Source organism: Podarcis pityusensis (assembly GCF_964106645.2).
Source record: "Podarcis pityusensis genome assembly, chromosome: 9".
In the NCBI taxonomy this organism is placed as follows: Eukaryota; Metazoa; Chordata; class Lepidosauria; order Squamata; family Lacertidae; genus Podarcis; species Podarcis pityusensis.
In genome coordinates, this window is record NC_138034.1 from 53,923,022 (window position 1) to 53,943,527 (window position 20,506).

Genomic DNA, 20,506 nt, shown 5'->3' on the forward strand with positions numbered 1-20,506 from the left:
CTGACCAAGCTTGCCCCTGTTCGGAAGTAGAACAGTGGTCACCATAATTGATTTCTCAGTTACGTTTATTAGGTGTTGAGGGGTTGCATGATGGAATGGAGAAAGACACAGCGACGATCTGACTAGGGATGGCTTCTTTAGCATTCAAATGCTATGCACGTGTTTAGCTGCTGGTTTCTTGTTCTCCACCATAAGAGTCAATAGCTAATTAACTCTGGTTTTACTGAATTTTGAGAAACTCTAGCTAAATGCATTAGTAATTTAATGTGTTTTCCCAACTGGATTAATCAGCCAGAAATTCTCAGGACAGAACCGAAAGTATGTATATGTAACTTAGATTGTGTGTGTGTGAGAGAGAAAGGGGTGGGAAGGCTTAAAAATCTATATCAGAATGCTGGATCATGGAACAAGAATGCAGTGTTTGTCAAGATGAAAAGATGGCTACGTGTACTTTGGCTGAGATAGTGAGTGATCTTGATCAAACATGGCAAGGTTACTTAGGAATGGTCGGTCCATGTCTACAGAGTGGGGGTTTTCGTTGCTAAGTTTCAGTGTGCATTCCGATAGTCCGATGGGCATTTCTAACTATTGAAAAGATATTGAAAACATACCATTAAATATAGATAGATTGCTGAACTGATTTGTTGACGAAGAGTTTATTCAAACCGGTATTTCTCTAAGCCAGAGGTTGCTAGTCCAGCCCTTGCAGGTACCATGTTGCCTGTGAAAACTTCCAGTGGTGCTCTAGGCAGGTAGGTGCCCTGGACTCTGAACTTTAATTTTGGGGTCCATTAATTTCAGTGGGTCTAATCTAGGTAAAACTTAGTTGAATACCAGCCCTTTTATTTTAACATATTTCATAAATGTTATTTATTACACTTACCGTATTTTTCTGTGTATAAGATGCCCCCATGTATAAGATGCCCCCTATTTGGGGGGACTCAAAGTTAAGAAAATGGGTGGGGATTTTTGGGGGAGGGTTGCCCAGTGTTGTTGAGCTTTCTGGGGGGGATTTGCCGAGAATCACTCCCCCGCCGAAACAATCTCCAGCTCCCGGCAGCAGCCAATCCCCCGTCCCCCCACTGCATTACCCGTGTATAAGACTAGCCCAATACTTCAACACTACTTTAACATAAAAAATCCTCGTCTTATACATGGAAAAGTACGGTATATTCTACCTTTCTTCCAAATGGGTGCTTACAACTTCTACATAATAGGTGTTCACCAGGCGGGCTTAACTTTGGGTAGACTGTTGCATAAGGAGGTTCACTTAATTCCATTTCTGCTGGCTTTCTGTTACCTGGTTAAAACATTTCTGGTAGGCGTTTGTACTGTCAGGATAATGGAACTGCCCTGAACCAGCTGCCTTCTTGCTACAAAAGAGTGTTTTTGTCTGCTGTGCCTGTCTCTGATTTGCTTTTCTTAATGATGTTTATCTTGCACAGTTTTAATACAATACTAATAGGAGCTTCCCTAGGAAATTGTTCTATAATGAAAGGGTGGAGTGTAAATAAACCTTTTTAATTAATAAACAAATGCGTTGGTAACATTTCCCTGTTTCTGCGCTCCCCCAAAGGCTAAGCATCCTATTTCCCATCCCATAGACCACCTGAAAACTATTCACTGAAAGACGAAACTGTGGATTTGGCAATGCCACTATTAGGGAATAAGGACAGCTTTCATTGAACTGAAAGGATAATGGATGCAAGAATAAGTAATTGCCCACTCATTTGAGAATAAGAAGCATTGGGTTTCAAATTCTAGGTAGGTAAGATATAGGAGTCAAAATAGTAAGGGAAACTTGTAGAAGAACAAAGATGTCTAGGGGGTTGTGCAGCTGCTTTCCTTGGAGGAACATAAAAGAAATGGTTGTGCAGGTAAAGTAATAAATGGGAATACAGTGTTGCAGAAAAACTAAATTAAATAGGAAAACATTCCTGCTGTTGCTCTGGACTTTAACTTTTCATAATTTTGCCAAGAGTTTGCTTTTCCTGATAGAAAATGTTATTTTCCTGAAAGGCAATTTAGTGAATTTCGGTTGAAGACCAACATAATATAAACAAGAACTTAGTATATTCTTCAGCACTATAAGCCTGCAGTCATAACAGAATTATTAGACCATCCCATTATTGTTTACCCCCTCCCCATCTACTTTCTCCATTGCTTCTCCACAGCTGCCTCATTCCTCTTCCTCCAGAGCAGGAGAAAACAAGCTTGTTCGCTCTTCCATGTGATGGCCCTTGAGATAGTTGAAGATGGCTATCACATCTTCTCTCAAGTCTTCTCTTTTCCTGTCTAAACATACCCAGCTGCTTCAACTGTTCCTCATAAGGCTTGGTTTCCAGACCCTCATCATTACGTGTGTGCACATGGTGCAGTGGTTAGAGTATCTAGCTGTAACTTGCTCTCTTTGATACACAGGACGAGGTTTATGCTGCCCAGGCTTTAGACATCAGAGGCACATGAGAGCTCTCCTAAACATCAGGAAAAACATTCTGACAGTAAGAGCTGTTCCACAAAGGTTTTTAAGCAGAGGTTTGATGGCCATCTGTCATGGATGCTTTAGCTAAGATCCTTGCATAGCAGCAGGTTGGACTAGATGACCATTGTGTTCCCTTCCGACTCTACAATTCTCTGACTCCATAATTCTATGAAAGGGTGAAGCCAAAATAAATTGAAGGCAAGCAGGACCGATGAGGATCTGCCAAGCTCTTTTCTGCACTCTTAGGTGGTTGAAGAGTCCATCTGATCACTGGACAACCTCATACTGCTGGTGCTCATGCATGATCTCACTGTTGCCTTTTTGCTATTTATCATTTACAAAGACTAGTCCTTGAATGCACCACTATTCCAGTACCATACCCTTATTCTGGTTTATCTCACCCTGCCCAGACCAGATGTTTATTTGTTGTAGTGGAATGTTTTTTATTTTATTTTTTGCATAATGTCTGTCTAGGTGAGTCCTAGTTTGGGTACAGCCCAGGATTAGGTATGGGCTGCATAAGCTGCACAGGAACATTTACTGGCCTCTGTGTTTTAAATGCACTATTAAATTCAGCTGACATCCTTTGGCTTTAATATGGGTAACTGAGCACACATTGGAGAAGTACATTTCATTAAATCATCAGAAGTTGCTTCAAAATGAATTTGTACTTTTCGGGTGGCATGTTGCCATCTATCCTGCACCAAAATGATTTTAAACAGGACTTCGTTGTGTAAAGGACTGAAGGCTTTCATGTCTTGGGCAAGGCACTTGCATCTTTCTTTTCTTTTTTAATTATTATTATGAGTGAAGTTTAAAATGGTTTGTTTCACAACTTGATAAATCCATATACTGGATTTCTTTTTTCTTTCTTTTTTTAAAGTGGTAATTCACTGAAGCATTCATTACTAATTTAAGGGATTAAAAATGAATTTGGTTTTGCATTTCTTAATGAAAATTTTGTACTATGAGAATATTAAAAAGCTGATTGATTTCAGGGAATATATTACTACAAGGAAAGGTGTCCATATTGTTCTATCTTAGATAAGATGCTGCTGCTTTAGTGGCTAATTTTAAAGCACTAATTTTTCTAGTCTTCCTTTCTCCGTGAAGTCACTCTTTATTTTACTCTTCAAGCCTCAAAATGTGTGTGAATAATAAGCAGTTCGTTTTGTGTGGTCCGAGCTATAAAAATGCCCCTTGTGTTCTTTCCGAATGAAAAACATGGTTTTCATTTTGAGAAATTTTGCATATTTTTTTTCCCCCTGTGTGTGCTCACACGCTTTTCTTTATTATTTTGGATTAAAAACAAATGCTTCCCTGCTTTAACTTTGCATGTTCCAATTACAGAGTTGTGAAAATAAGTCATCTTTCAGCTTTTTGTTTCTTTAAAACAGCTATCGGTGATGTCAGAGTCAATACTAAAAGCATTAAGAATGCTGGCAGAATGCAATGCAGCTGCAGTCCAACATGATGCTGGAAATGGGGTTGAGAACATAAAGGCTTTCCATATTCCCAGGGCGCACAACTGCTTGCGGCCTTGGCTTTGATCTCTTCAAAGGCTGCTGCCTCCTCCTAGATGGAGAGACTTGGCTGCCACTCGCTTGCATTGAAAAAAGGCAGAGGTCTCTATTCAGGCAGAAATCAATCACTGTGCAGAAACAATTATGTGTAATTCAACCATCATGAAAACAGGACGAGATTATGGGTTTGTTACCTGAGTGACTGCGTAGAGATGGGGGAACTCTGAACACAGGAGTCCTGCTGACATGCCACATCTTGATGACAATTATAGACATATGAATGATGTAGCAGGCAGGGGAGGCGTGATGACAAATGCCGGGCACACTGTCCAGCAGAGCAGAAAATGAGGTTACAATTGGGAGATAATGTTTGCATATGTAACCATATTTCATCAAGCTGGGCAACTTCAGGGAACAGGCTAGCTGGGCTGCGGCGAGTGGGGAAAAGGGTGTGTGGTGGGGTAGTCGTGGCACTTGATATAAATATGGAGATAAATTATATCTTGGAGAATGTTGTCAAATGATTATGTCGACAAGTATCCCAGCAATGTTTGAAGATGTGAAGGTTAGGGGGATGGAGAGAATGGATCATGAAGACTTGGAAGGGGCAGGGGAATCTTGGGTAATTCTGAAATAAGCTCTGAGGTTGCTTTCTAGTGCTAGTGGTGGTCTGATGAATTGCTGTGTGTTTGAATTGCAAGAATGAATGCTCCCCACTGCTTTCCCATCCAAGTCGGACATTCAGGTGGCTTCATAACCATATTTTTGTAGAGCTGTGCCTTTTTTTACGTGCAGAGATCTTAAAGCACCTATCAAAACATTTCAGCTGTAATACTCTATTTAATATGCAAGCAGACTACTTAAAAGGGTTTTTTCCCCTCCCCTCTCTCCTTTTTTTAAAGGAACAAGATGCATTTGGAATAGTGGGGGTGACGGAACAACATACTAGATATTTAAAAAAAATAGAATTTTATATAGAGAGCATCATTCATAGGTGGATGTTGTTGTTTCCCCCCAAAAAATGTCACTTCACCTTAAAATACATGCTCACTTCCCCATCCCCAAGCAAAATAAAATGCAGAGAGATGGCTTATTATAAATGGCATCACTGCTCAGTTTGATACACAGGACTAGGTTTACCTTTTATGCTGCTCAGGCTTTAGACATCAGAGGCGTGAGAGCTGCTTTGAGTTACAGATCTTCAAACAATAAGTCAAAACAAAAAATCAATCCCTCCGGTCCCTGGCTGCAGTTATCTAGAGATAAAAGAGAAAAATAAAGTTATGCTAAAGCAGATAGAGGAAAGGAACAGATATGCCAAGGAAACACAGAGGACAAGTGCAGAGTTGAAGTGGGCCCAGTGTGAGCCAACATCAATGAATTTTTATCTTATCAAAAAGTTTTTGGGTTGCCAATTCTTTTCAGTCTGGACCCAGCCTGCTCCAGGGTAGCCTGAAGCACTGGCTTCAATAAAGTCACTTTCTTCCACTCTTAAATATAGCTACAGAGGAATTATAATACATTTCACTCACAAGTGTAAAACTTTGCCACATGCTTCAATAATAAATTAAAGACTAGAATAATCCTCCCTTTGCTAAATGGAATATAAATTGAGATCTCTTTAAAATGTTGAAAGACATATACTAACAAGAAAAAGTGACAAATGCATATTGAGTTTCCCGTTTCTCATTTCCCGTTCTCAAAGTCACTGCAAAAGTTTTTTGTCTATTTGAGGCAAAAGTGTAACTTTCTGTAACCAAGGGAAAGAAATGGAAACTACATTGCAGGGCTTGGACTTAGATGACCCTTGGGCATCCTTTCAACTCTGCAATTCTATGATTGTGTGTCATTAGGAGAGCGAGGCAGGTGTCAGATGCCTGGGGTCTGAAACCTTGACCATTCACTTATATTGGAGATCAGAGCAGTATATATATATGTTGCATAGCCCGTCATGCACCCCCTAAACTAACCTCTTGCACTCAGGGTGTAGTAGAAGCTGACAATCTGTTGCCAGTATTAGTATAAACTCACCTGCCAGTCCAGTCAGCTTTGGTGCATAGCATGAGGGAAGTGTTATCTTGTCCTTTGACTTTGGGCAGCGAAATGGTTGTGGCCAGTGGTTACTTCCTGAGCCAGGAAGCTTGTTAAGTACACATTCTGGATGGTGTTGCACCTCTCCCATGGGAGCAGATTAATAGTGTGAGGGTGCTCTGAGAGTTATCCTTATCACTTGAGGGGGTTGCATAGCCTTAGGGGCAAGGAGGCTATTCCTAGCTATGACCTCTCTTGGGCCAAGACAGCCTAGCTGCGCTGGTAGATCTCTTGATTAGACGGCTGCAATGCTCACTATGTGTGGCTGCCCTTGGAGTTGATCAAAAAGCGGCAGCTAGTTCAGAATGCGGTTGCCAGGATGCTGAGCAGCACGCAGCACCACAGCATGGGATTAAGAATTTATCAGGTTTTAAGGAACTGCATCTTTGCTACCTGGCTAAATTTAAGGTGCAGGATAATAAGAAGCCTTAAACAGACTGAGACCCAAATATTTTGAAGGATATCTGCCCTTATCTGCCACCCCATGTTTAATGATCTGCAGACGGGCTCTGCTTGTGGTTGTGGCTCACTGCACAGCAATGCAGAGCAAGGGCCTTTCTGTTACTGCACCTGAGATACGGTACGACACCCCCTCCCCAGAGATGCACTTAGCCCCTGCACTGACGGCACTTCAGCAACATATTAAGTTTTATCTTTCAGCAGGGTTATGTGGGTGACTCAGTTAAAGAACTGCACTCCTTGCTACTGACAACTGGGATAGCTCAGTTGGTAGAGCATGTGTCTCTTAATTGCAGGGTTATGGGTTCAAGACGATGGGTTATGGGCAAAGGATTCCTGCAGTGTAGGGAGTTGTACTAGATGACCCTCATGGTCCCTTCCAACTCTGATTCTATGAATTGCTGTTTTTGCATTGTAGTTTTTATATTTGGCCATGTTATATTTTGCGTAACTGTTTTTATCATGTGCATGTTCCAGTTTCATGAAATGCTGTGTGTTCCCCTGGGAATGTCTGGGTTGAAGGATGTCCAAACAAGCCCCTGTGTTGCAAAGAGAACGTCGACAATGTCTAGGCAACACGTGTTGCCTAGACATTCTTGGGTTGAAGGGTGGGCTGCAAGTTGAAAGAATATATATAAAGAAATGACCACCCTAAGTGATACAGAATGGAGAAAGTGCAGAAGTAAAGAGCCACAGTTCCCTAGTGCCACTGTTCTGATCATATCTGGATCACATTTTTGCCTGTTATACAAGAAAAACACAACTTGGGGAATCTCAGAGTTGGCCCAAATGTTTTGCAGTTTCATAAGAAATCTAGTTTTTGCCTAGCACAAATACAGCTGAAGACTTCAACTGCCCTACATATTTGCAGAATAATAAATATTGAGCATCTATATCAGGCTCCCTCAAACTCAGCCCTCCAGATGTTTTTGGGTTAAAACTCCCATGCTCCCTAGCTAGCAGGAGCAGTGGTCAGGGTTGATGGGAATTGTAGTCTCAAAACATCTGGAGGGCTGAGTTTGGGGAAGCCTGATCTATATGCTTGTTTTCAGGCAGGGCTGGCCCACTCATTAGGCAAGGTGAGACTTCCGCCTCAGGTGGTAGGACCACAAGGGCAGCATATCCCAATGTAGATTTTTATTCCCCCATTGTTCCTAACGTAGATATTCACTCGCCGTTTCTTTCCTGGTAGGAGGGAGGCACCATTTTGTGCTTCGTCTCAGGTGCCAAAAATGTCTTGGGCCAGCCCTGTATACAGTGCTTTAGAACCTGAAGCACTATGGAAAAAACCACAGTATTGTGTGTGTTGAATACATTTTGTGTTGTGTGGGCTAATAGCTGGACATAGGCAAAAGAATGCCCCCCCACCTGTTTAAATGAATACTTTTTCATATACAGTATATGCCTTTTCATGCAAACTATTTCTTTAGCTACCATAACGTAACATCGCAAATAAGCTACAAATTACAATTATCTGTTTTGTGTGTTTCATGCCAGAATCTTAGGAATTTATAAGTTTTGTATCCTATTCAAAATTGAATCTTGAATGTCCAGATGAATGTAAGGTAGACCTCCTTATGTTTACTCAGGGAAGGGGATAAGATGGAGATGGTAGCCAAGTTTCTGCAACCTGCTATTTGCAATAATGTAGTCACCACACTGTAGTAGCAGCTGTCCTGAAGCTGGTTTCTGCGAGTCACCAAATTCATGCAGAATACTTTTTGTGGCATGGGACTTCCAATGTATGCTTTTAGCATGCTCCCTTTTAAAATCCTCACATTTTTGAGAATCTCCTACTTGAGGATAACCATGCACGGCAATTAAAATCAGTGGACACCTTCCCGCTAATGTCAATTAAATCTGGATTAAAACTAGTGCTGTCATTTCGACTTATACAAGTGGATAAACCAAGATTTCTTACAGTTTTAATTGATTAAATCTGCGAAAATTTGTATATGAATAACACAATTTCGAAGGAGAGGAGGGATTAACTTGTTCTAGATAATGCCTGTCACTTTTGCAGCATGCATCTTACGAGAGGCTATACAATGTAATGGCTGTACTTGTATGTCATGCTAAACCAGAAGTTAGTGTGGTATGCAAAAGCATGAATTATTGCAGCAAAGCTTTGGGCCATGTGCTCCCCTGACATATCTTCCACTGGGGCTGGGAGGAGGGGTTCAGAAGCTTTTGCTTCCACTTTGGATTAACCACCTTTGGGACCCAGAACTGTGGTTATTAGTCTCCTTATTGTGATTAATTTAACAAGCCAGCCTCCCTAGTTATAGTTTTAAGTATGATAGTTAATGCTAACCACAGTTTGTTGATCCACGCAACATGCCAAACCATTGTCAAGCAAAAGCAGAAGCTTCTGAACAGCTCCTCCAGGAGGAGAAGTGTGGAAATTTTTCAGAATTTTTCAGAATGAGTTCCAAAATTCAGCTTTTTTGGAGCACAAGAGATTCCCTTACTACAGATTTTATTTGAAGTACAGAGTACAAATTTATTAGAACCTGAGTAGCCGGTATCATGTTTGCATGTGCTGCTAGCCAGTCAGGGGCTATCTCCCTATACTTTGTATGAGTGAATTTAAACCAAATATACTTTTTATTTGCCTTGCATTTAAAGTAAATGGCAAGTACAGGTTATATTTCTGCTACTGGAAACTTACAGGGCTGCTATCTAATTTCAGATTATATGTTGTTATTTGTTGCCTCATTCCATTGCCTTAGAAGGGGGGTGTTCTCTTTCACAATACTTGCATAATTGTTATACTGTATTAAGTAAGAATAAAACTACTACTACTACTACTACTTTTTCTTCTTCTTCTTCTTCTTCTTCTTCTTCTTATTATTATTATTATTATTCAGCCACTCTGGGCGGCTCCCAGCAGAGGACTTAAAACAGAATAAAACTTCAAACATTAAAAACTTCCCTAAATAGTGCTTTAAATGCTAGGAGTATTTTCCAGTATATTTTCTTGCCATAATATTGATTACTTAACAAGTCTGTTGTATTCGCTCCACATTCCATATTAGTTCAGGGAGGGGAAGATAATTATGGATGGTCCTAAGCATGGTGTAGTGCAGGCACCCCCCAAACTCGGCCCTCCAGCTGTTTTGGGACTACAACTCCCATCATCCCTAGCTAACAGGACCAGTGGTCAGGGATGATGGGAACTGTAGTTCCAAAACAGCTGGAGGGCCGAGTTCGGAGGTGGGTGCCTGGTGTAGTGGTTAGAATGTCAGACTAGGATTTGGGAGATCAGTGTCAAAATATCCACTCAAGCTATGTAACTTACTGGGTATCCCTGGGCCAGTCACTGCATCTCAGCTTAACCTACCTCACAGGATTGTTGTGAAGATAAAATTGGGTGCCTGGAAGTGCTCAGAGAGGGGCATTTTTAGGTTATCTTTGCTTTTAAATACCATTGACTTCCATGGGATTGTAACTGTGTGCAGTGTTGCAGCTTAAGTTGGACGTAATGAACTACCTCTAAACAAAAACAAAACACCACCCCAAAGATAATTTTGAATCTACCAAGTCTCTCATTAGTCATATACAGTGGTGCCTCGCAAGACGAAATTAATTCGTTCCGCGAGTTTTGTCGTCTTGCGATTTTTTTCGTCTTGCGAAGCATGGTGTCGGGAAAGTTTTGGAAAAGCTTCAAAAATCACCAAAGTCTTTAAAAACCTCAAAAAAGGCTACCACACCGCGTTCTATGAGTTGCTCCTCGAAGTCAAGTCACAACTGTATTAACGGTGTTAAGAAAAAGGAAACAAACTTGCAAGACGTTTCCGTCTTGCGAAGCAAGCCCATAGGGAAAATCGTCTTGTGAAGCAGCTCAAAAAACAAAAAACCCTTTCGTCTAGCGAGTTTTTTGTCTTGCAAGGCATTCGTCTTGCAAGGTACCACTGTAATTCATGTCTTTGAAATGGGTACAAAAGTACAATCTCTTCAAAGGACACCATGGGAGAGTTTATCAATCTGCAAGGATGCACTAATCAAGTGTTTTGGTATATACACGCTTTAAACATAAATTGTCCCCTTTAAAGCTTTCTTTCCCTTTCTAATTCCCCCTACAGCTGTCTAAGGTAATTTAATTACAGTGGTCCTTCTGCCAAAGAGCAGATTTAATTTTTTCCTCTGCACAGTATGCAGCAAATCAGAGACAAACAACATGACTGAGCTGAAATTACACAACTCTTAAGTAGAATTGTTTAGACTAGCTATTTTCCTCCATTTGGAATTAACCCTGAATATGATATGGATATGTTTGGCATAATGTTTAGCTGCTGTTGTTGTCACTCTACCTGAGGTTCCGGAAACAGCAGAGTACTAGGAACATAATTGATATAATGGTGATTCTAGCAAGATTGACTGAGCTTGACCACTAGCAAGATCATAGAATTTTAAAGTTGGAAGGGAGCCTGAGGATCATCTAGTCCAACCCCCCTATAGTGCAGTAATAATATGCAGCTGTCCCATACAGAGATTGAACCTGCAACCTTAGCATGATCAGCATGATACAATCACCAGCTGAGCCATCCAGGCTGACCAAGTAATCTTATTAAAGCATATTGTAGAATGTCACGTTATGATATCGGCTAACTCAACTGTGTAGATTCTTACTTGGGGTAAAAAGAACCATTTAAAACAATTTACTATACTGATTCTGATACATATACTCAACTTAACTGTAAAGTTAACATAGGCTTATGTTGTGTGGTGCATCCTTGCGTCTCCTTAGACCCAATAGTTTTTAAAAAGTTAAGGTAGTATATAGGTACCATTGTCACTTGCAGAGCATTTAAAATTGTGCTTTTGTTTGTTTGTTTTTTCACTCTTCGTGTTGTTACAGAAGTTGTCAGACTAGAGGTTATGACAGGCTGCGCACATCACAGACAAAATGTCTACACCACAAAACTTTCAACACTTTTGAGATGGAAAATGATTTGTGTCTCCATAAGCATATTCAAATTTATGGTTTCAATTAAAGCCACAAGAAGGTAAAGCCCACTTAATTATCAAGATGTGCATAAGGCTGGAGTGGTGATGGTGGCAGTAGATGTGGCAAGATCAAGTGGAATAAGTTTCTATATGTCACATACAGCGATTTTAAGGCTGCCTAAAATCAGTTTATTTTTATTTTTTATAGCAACACCTTCTAAACTTTTGCTATCAAATATTTATGCTACCAGCTTGCTTAGCTGGGTGTGCGCATGTTTGTGTCTGCTCTTGCTTTTCAGTTCTGTGTAAAAGGACCCGGTAGTCCAGTTTGTTATCCAAAGAGGAAGCATTCTGACAGACAACCGAATCTGCTTTCTCATCTTAAAATACCGTAATTAGATTACAGTTAAGAAAGGTCTTAGAAACCTTTTATAATTCATAATAGCAGGTGAAAATGACACTGAATGGGTTCCAGAGTTTTTACTCAATGCATTGACATGGTGATTGCTTTCATTTACAACTTCTTATGCTTACTATTTTAAAGCCAAAGTAACCAAAGAACCTTCCCGAGCCCTATAGCTTCCTTTGTGAGAAGGACAGCTACAAGTGTAAAAGCAATTCTGCAGCCCAAGGTATAAAGACCGACTCCAGGTGGGACCACTTGAGATACACTTCTTTTTCTACATGGAGATAAAGCCAGCTGCTCTCTTGTGAATGGCTTTGTACATTGAATGGATGCTATAAGGCAATAATACGCTACAAATGCAATGCCTGTTGTTTTTGGTATGGCTGCTACACTTTCTAGCTTACCCGTCTTACAACAGGGATTGCAGGATTCAGAAATGGTTTCTGGTTACTTTACAAAATTATAATGGGGAACAGCATCTTAAAAGTGCTACAGTCAAAGCCGTACACCAGAAAAGCAGCCATGCTCATACGTTATTAATAAACAGCATGTTTGACTTAGCTGACTCCAAAGCTTAGAGGAAAATACAGCTACAGCTAGTTAAGTAGATGTATTCATGAAATTTGAATTCTATTATCCATGGTCTGTCTCTTTCTTTCTTTCTTTCTTTCTTTCTTTCTTTCTTTCTTTCTTTCTCTTTCTGTAATCTGGCAAATCAACTATTTTATTTTATTTTATTCTTAATCAACATCTTGATCTCCTCCAGCTGGAATTCTTATCCCAACTTCATCCATTTAAAAGGACAGTGGGCAAAATATAATAACGACCCACAAAGCTTTGTAGCGTTCCTTTATCTCTAACATGTACTTGGGCTGCAATACTAAATATAGCTACTAGGGAATATTCCCCATTGGACTTACTTCTGAGTAAACATGCTTAACATTGCACTGCAGCGTGAGTTCATAATTACGGTATTCAGCATTGGACATTTGATTTAAAAATGACCGGAAACTATTTTGAATATCAACAGTTGGATTTTCATTTCCATTTTCACACTTTAATTCCACTTCTCCCAATGGCGCTCCACCCCTCAACATGCACATTCTGTAAAGATGTTGCTACTTATTTGCCTGTATATTACCTTTGTCCAGCTTTCTTTTGTGGTGGTGTTTTGCCCATTTCTGTTTGCAATAAATCTAACTCAATAATGGGTCCAGCTATCTTTTGGGGGCAGCTTGGCTGTTGATCTGGATAAGATGAATTACGGTACAGTGGTACCTCGGGTTACAGACACTTCAGGTTACAAACGCTTCAGGTTACAGACTCCGCTAACCCAGAAATAGTACCTCGGGTTAAGAACTTTACTTCAGGATGAGAACAGGAGCCTCCCACGCAGCAGCAGCGGCAGTGGCATAGCGGGGGGGTGCAGGGGGGGCCGGCCGCACCGGGCGCAACATCTGGGGGGGCGCGCTCGCACTCGCAGCTCTCTGCCCCTACCTGGCTCACTCACTCTCTCTCACTGCAGTGCTGGCTGTGCGAATCCGATCCAAGCCGCTGGGTCGCCGCCCACTGTGGAGGGGGTGGGTGCCAGGCGTGCGGTGCAGAGAGAGAGGGACTATCTGGGGGAGGGACAGTGCAGCGGCCACCCAGCGCAGCGCTGAGCATGGGAGAGAACCACACCAGACCAGACCAGGCAGCAGCAAGAAGAAGCTGGCAGCGGCGGCAGGTTAGGGGTTAGGGGGCGCAAATTACTTGCCTTGCCCCAGGTTAGGGGGCGCAAATTACTTGCCTTGCCCCGGGTTAGGGGGCGCAAATTACTTGCCTTGCCCCGGGTGCTGACAACCCATGCTACGCCGCTGAGCAGTGGGAGGCCCCATTAGCTATAGTGATGCTTCAGGTTAAGAACAGTTTCAGGTTAAGAACAGACCTCCGGAATGAATTAAGTTCTTAACCCGAGGTACCACTGTACTAGGTCAGAGAAGCAAACTGTAGGCTGAGTCAGAAGCTATGTGAGGGGAATAGCTGGATGGCAACATTCTGTGAACTGGTTGCAGAGGGAGAGAGCCCAGGTAGACCAGCAGACTGTAAAGAGATACTGTTCTGCAAGAAACAGTGAGAGGAGGAAATGCACCTGTTACTTCGGCTGGAGGGCAGTAGGCAAGAGCCTCATCCTATGATTCCTATCCAGAACAGCTTCCCAAAGTGTGTTCAGAAGCTATAATTTGTCTCATTACTATCATTTAAGCAAACCTGTACTGGGCAGGGGCGAAGGAAGGGGGGTGGACCGCCCCAGGTGTCTTCGCTGAGGGGGTGACATTTGGAGCGCTGCCCGCCCGCAACTCCCAAGCCTACCCCGAGCCGTCGGGGGAAGGGGGGGAGCTACGCCGCCTTGCCAGCGGCATTGCCCCCTCCCCCCTTTGTTTTGACACGTGGGAGAGACTTGGGAGTCATGGGCGGGTGGCACACCGAATGTCCACCATGGGTGGCTCACTCTGACCCCATTTCGATGCACCCGAGCAGTGATCCCATGCCTCGGGAGCGCACTCACCCTGGGAAGTGCAGGCATATGCTCCGCCGCTGGTACTGGGTTAGTTAAAGTAACATTTAAAGGTAAAGGTAAAGGGACCACTGACCATTAGGTCCAGTTGCAGACAACGCTGGGGTTGCAGCGCTCATCTCGCTCTATAGGCCGAGGGAGCCGGCGTTTGTCTGCAGACAGCTTCCAGGTCATGTGGCCAGCATGACTAAGCCGCTTCTGGCGAACCAGAGCAGTGTACGGAAACACCGTTTACCTTCCCGCCGGAGCAGTACCTATTTATCTATTTGCACTTGACGTGCTTTCGAACTGCTAGGTTGGCAGGAGCTGGGACTGAGCAACGGGAGCTCACCCCGTCGCGGGCATTCGAACCACTGATGCTCTGATCGGCAAGCCCTAGGCTCTGTGGTTTAACCCAAAGCGTTACCCACATCCCAAAGTAACATTTAGAACAGGTTAAAAATGGTATTCCTAGGGTTGCATCCAATGAAGTAGTCCCATTTGTATGAGGCTTTCTGCCTGTGCCATGCGACTTCCCTTTCCTCCTCTATTCCTTCATGCCTCTGCACCCGCCGCCCCCCCCCATCTGCCTCTTATTAGCTTTCTTCAATTGTCTATGTTGTCAGAAGCGCCACCTTGGGCCAAATATTGGGGGGGGGGGGGCAGCAGCGCATTGCATTCCTGTGATGTGACACACATATCATCAGGAGGAGGAGGAGGAGGCAGACTCATTTTCATTTCTGTGATTTCAGCTGGCTCCAAATAAATATTCAGGCATCAATTCGGACAGTACATGGAAAATTCCATGGGCACCTGCTGAATTGAACTGCAGTGCAGTGTACACATGGACTTTTCCTTACTGGCAAAAGTTCATTCCAACTATCCCTAATAATGATGATAATAATAATAATAATAATAATGTAGTTCTTAAGTTTTGTTCCTTGTGGACACAGTGTGTTGCTCTGTCAATATCTACTTCATGTCATGGTCCTACTAAACCACAAAATGTACATGACTCAGCAAGTTTAAGAATTATGAAAGCTACATTTTCTAGTAGAAGTCCAAAGAGATGCACCTTGTTTGTTACTGTGTTACGCATTTTTGTTTTTATGTTATAAACTGCCCTGTGATCCTTGGATGAAGGGTGGTGTAACAATAAAGCCTTTCCAAACCTGAAACAATTGCACAGAATATTTGTGCTATGCGAATCGTGTGGCTGTGCTTCTAAAAATGTCCATGGAATGATGTATCTATATGATTTGACTTTACACTGTACAGTCTGAGGACAGACAGGACACCGAAGAGCATTTATTTGATATTCAGGCGCGTGCGCACACCCCAGTTAAATATAGGCCTATTCTTCGGAGGGGGGGGGAGCCAATTGTAGAGAAATATGTGAAAAGTGCTTTTCTTTTTCCCAAAAGCTCAGAGAAGAGACAGCAGCTTGCCTGGCTTTACTCAAAAGTCTAATCTGCAAGTTCACCTGGTAACCAGATAAAGCGCTTCCGTTAGGTGCTGGGCTGAAGCTTCTGCTGTGAGAAATGTAGGCTGGAAGAGTGCTTGCAGGCATCAGTCTCACTCCTAGTGGAATGTCTGACCTTTCCCAGGGCTTTGATCGTGCAGGCTCACAGTTTGAGATAATGAGCCCTTTGCAGAATCTGGAAGGGTGGGGGGGGGGGGTTTAGAGGCAGCTTTGATGGGTTTTTTATTTTTTAACCTCTTACCTGTGTTCCTGGTCTCTTGCCCATGTTCTCAGTTGTGTGTGTGTGTGTGTGTGTGTGTGTGCGCGCGCGCGCGCGTCCTAAATGTGTGTGCACTGATTTCGGAATATGATTACCTTTACTTTTTTTAAAAAAAGAACTTTTACACAGTAACCGAGAACTCTTGTGTGCCCAGCGAAAGCAGCCAAATCGGAAAAAATCACAGGATATCATGAAACTGTGGTTTCCATTCAATGTTGTGTTGAGACTGCGGTATCTGGGGCATATCTTACCACAGACTCAAACTGGCTTAGTAGTCATTCACTTCAAGGGGGTGTGGGAAGGGGCCAAAGCAACAACAACAACAAAATTCTCAGCATGTCAACAAACTTCATATCCAAGTATAGATAGTCTGGATACAACTAAAAATGATCAAAGCAGCTAAAAGTGGTATAAAACCTATATACGATTGTTATAATGTCTAGCACTCCAGTGCATGTGGTGGTGCTTTGCTTCAGGTTTTGCAAGTAGCTTATGTATATTAGCTTCCATTGTACAACTTTGAGATAGGATGAAAAAAAAATTCCTTCCACTGACTGTATGCATCTGACTGTCTGCATCCTTGTATAAAATACTGCTGCTTCAGCCCATCTGAATTAGTCCCACAGCTGCTTGCCTAAATATAAATAGGATGCTAAGCATTTCACATCTGGAGGTTTGGGCAGGAATGTGCTAATTAGATAAATCTTGATTCATTTTCTTTAAGCTATAACTAAAGCCACATAAGCACCCAGCCTGTTTTTATGTATGCTGAAAATAGGCTTGCTTTAACAATTTTGCTCATAACTGTCTAATTCTTTGGGGAGAACACTGAAAAATGGCTTTGCGTTTGTGTTACAAGTGTTTGATGCACGATCTAGCTCTTGGTACACAGCTCTGTTCTGTAAACAGACAAACATTAAACTAATATATATCCTTTAGTTTTATCCACCTTAAGTTACTGAAGTTTCTCATTATGCATACAGTTGCTGCTATCAGTCTAACATTGCAAATACATATATTAAACTACCTGCTTTCTCTGTTGTGGTGCATTACATCTCTGTTGGTTAGCATTACATCGAAACTTCAAAAATTAAGGTCCTTGTGAACTAGATTTGAGACACACTCTGAAATTGTGTTGAGTTCGCACATGATGCTAAGCCAACCCATGTCTTCACATGATAAACACACAGGTTTCCTCTGGTCCTGCTGCACTACAGTGAGCGACGTCACGGTTTGGCTTAGCATGTTTTCTGAACTAGGGCTCATGGTTTATTTTGCACCAGAAAAAACCCTAAGCTGTAAGCTCAAGAACAAGCCTTGGTTACAGCTTGTAGCTTGTCTGGAGCAAGACAAACCAGAAGCTTGGGTTCAGATGACATGGTTAGCTAAACCATGACTTAGGTCACAGCAGTGCAGCAGGAGGACTGAAGCTGTACTATATTGGAGCCTATGCATTTGCACCAAACCATGGTTGGATTAGACCAATTTATGCAAATGTGTCTGTATGCGTGCATGTGCTCACACCCACCAACATGATATGAATGTAGTATTGAACTAAAGTCTTATTGGTGTCTGTTGGTTATTGCTTGCTTCACTGGTTGCATTTCTTACAATACCTTTTAATTGCCTTTTCAATTCTTGAAATTTAATTTAATCTGGCAGATATTGGGGTATGTAAATACTTTAAAGGGATGTTAGTGTAGTCCTACCCCTAGTGTTGACCACAAGGATTTCTGATGGTTTTCACTATATAGCAAGATTGATGGCAAAAATTATTTCTCTTATCTCATGGATATTTTATGTATATAAATATTCTTTCTAACAGGGTCAGGAATATTTATATATATATTTAATGAAACAAGAGAATTTCTAGCTTGCCCTTTTTCTTTTCTTTTTGTAAACTGCTTTGAGGTGGTTGTTTTTACAATCAAGCAGTATATAAATTTTATGAAATAAAACAAACGACAAGTTACAAGGCAGCAACACTACAATAAAACCAATTCAGCATTGGTTATAACAGCTAATAAAAACACAGCATCCTAAAGCACACAGGGAGCTACAAATAATGAATATCCTTCCGACTGCTTCTTAATGTGAACTCCCTGCATATTGCTTTAACTCCAGTGGGACACCACCACTCTGGGAGGGCCGCTTGGTTTACACTGAGGGCCGCGCTAAAATATATAATCAGCTGGATAACTAGTTGACATAAGCAGCATATTTGGCATTTTGTTTTCAAGAACTTGCTCATTACTTTGTGTACTGTAATTTTTTCATTATTAATTGTTGGCTCCACATGTGAAAAACGGAGGTAGACGTGTGGGAGCAGTGGAATTGGTAGAGTAATAGTTACTAAAAATGTAGGGTAATAGGTAATTAAGGAGAAGAAACAGGGTCCAACAGGACTGGCAATTAGACCTGCTGTATAGTTTCCCTTCTGAGTCATGTATGGTGTGCAGACCTTCACTTGCTACCCCACTTGCTCTTTCACATCACTAATCCCACTTCCCCTTAAAGCAGGCATAGGCAAACTCAACCCTCCAGATGTTTTGGGACTACAACTCCCATCATCCCTAACCACTGGTCCTGTCAGCTAGGGATGATGGGAGTTGTAGTCCAAAAACACTTGGAGAGCCAAGTTTGCCTATGCCTGCCCTAAAGCTTGCCATACCCACTCACCTGTCCCCTTTGCACTTGCCAAACCACTTCTCTCCTCTTGGAGCTGTTCCTCCGTAGCCCTCCCTCTCCACATTGCCTTTTCCTTACCCTCCAATGCTGCTGCGATGGCCCAGCAACTCTCAGAAGGCTGTTGTCACTTGTCAGCACCTCCTGTTGGCAGCCAAGCAAACTGCTGTGTGATGACAGCTTTACCTTTATATACCATAATTTTTGCTCTATAAGACTTACTTTTTCCCTCCTAAAAAGTAAGGGGAAATGTGTGTGCATCTTATGGAGCGAATGCAGGCTGTACAGCTATCCCAGAAGCCAGAACAGCAAGAGGTATTGCTGCTTTCACTGCACAGTGATCGCTCTTGCTGTTCTGGCTTCTGAGATTCAGAATTTTTTTCTTTCTTATTTTCCTCCTCCAAAAATTAGGTGCATCTTGTGGTCTGGTGCGTCTTATAGAGAAAAAAATATGGTACATACATACAGCATTTTTACTGCTCACAGTCTAGAAGCAGAGTTCCAGTTTGAAACAAAACAGCAAAAAACTGTATGCTGCTAAATTACCCACATCAGGAAGCCACTGATCTTTTACTACTCTGGTTTTCTTGGCCCTGAAAACTCTAATGGAAATTGTGGAGTAACCAGCCTCTTAACACCAACATTCTTAAGTCTAATTAATGCATGAAGGAGTTAAAACCATTGAGTAAGCTGTCCTGGCAGGCTTAGCTCACCTTGGGAGGGACTAGGTAGTCAAGACTTTGTTTCCCTAGTCTACTTGAGAAGCTCAACCACATGGCTCTCAATAATTTAGGAACTTTCAACACTGTAACTAAGCCAGGTTTCACTGCCTATGCAACTTTTTCTGAATGCTGTATGGAAAAGCACATGAATCGGACCTTTGGAGAGTTTTTAGGGAAACATTTTTTTACTTGTGTGATCTTTTTCTGTGTGGGGGGAAGAGGAAAACTTTGGAAGGAACTGACAAGGGCATATTTTAAAGGTCTGAAAGCCTATATTTCCACACTTTACTTTGCTGCATATTTTGTGATTTTAAATCTCTGCTGGGGTTTCCTCACTCAAGAGTACTTGCCCCAAACTTGGTTTTTTTACACCCAGGAATTCTCCTTTTATACCTATTTTTTCACAGAAATTTCACAGCTAGTGGCTTTTCTATCCTTTTTCAGTCACCCAATAATTGTTATTCTGTTTCCTGCCTCCTCCTCCTCCTTTTCTCTATTAAATCCCACCCTACTTGGATATAGAAAACCAAAAAACTAGCCAATACTTAAAAACATCTCATTTGTATTCACCACTGAGGCTTGTGAGGAAAAAAATCTTAGCATTTAAAAAAAATAATACTAAGTTTCTTAGCTTGAACCTTGGTGAAGACTCTTGTGGTTGCTGGTTACTTCCCCCACCCCCACCATCAGTATACTGTATGTAATATACCCAGATTTCAGGCCTTGCCTGAGAGGTCCTACTTAGAGGACTCCAGCATTTGCCGAAATAGGCATGCATAATTTAAAAAAATAAATAAAACAACCATTGCCACTAAAATTGCAACTAGTTCTTTGAAATTGCATTAATGAATAGGAACTTCCTGTTGCAATGATTTAGAACAGGAATGGGGAACATATGGCCCTCCAGATG

The 20,506-nt window shown here is 41.9% G+C and overlaps 1 protein-coding gene across 5 annotated transcripts in view; it reads left to right on the forward strand.

Moving 5' to 3' along the window:
* The window catches only part of LEF1 (lymphoid enhancer binding factor 1), a 102,755-nt gene that overhangs the window by 21,317 nt on the left and 60,932 nt on the right, over positions 1 to 20,506 (forward strand). The window lies entirely within an intron of this gene.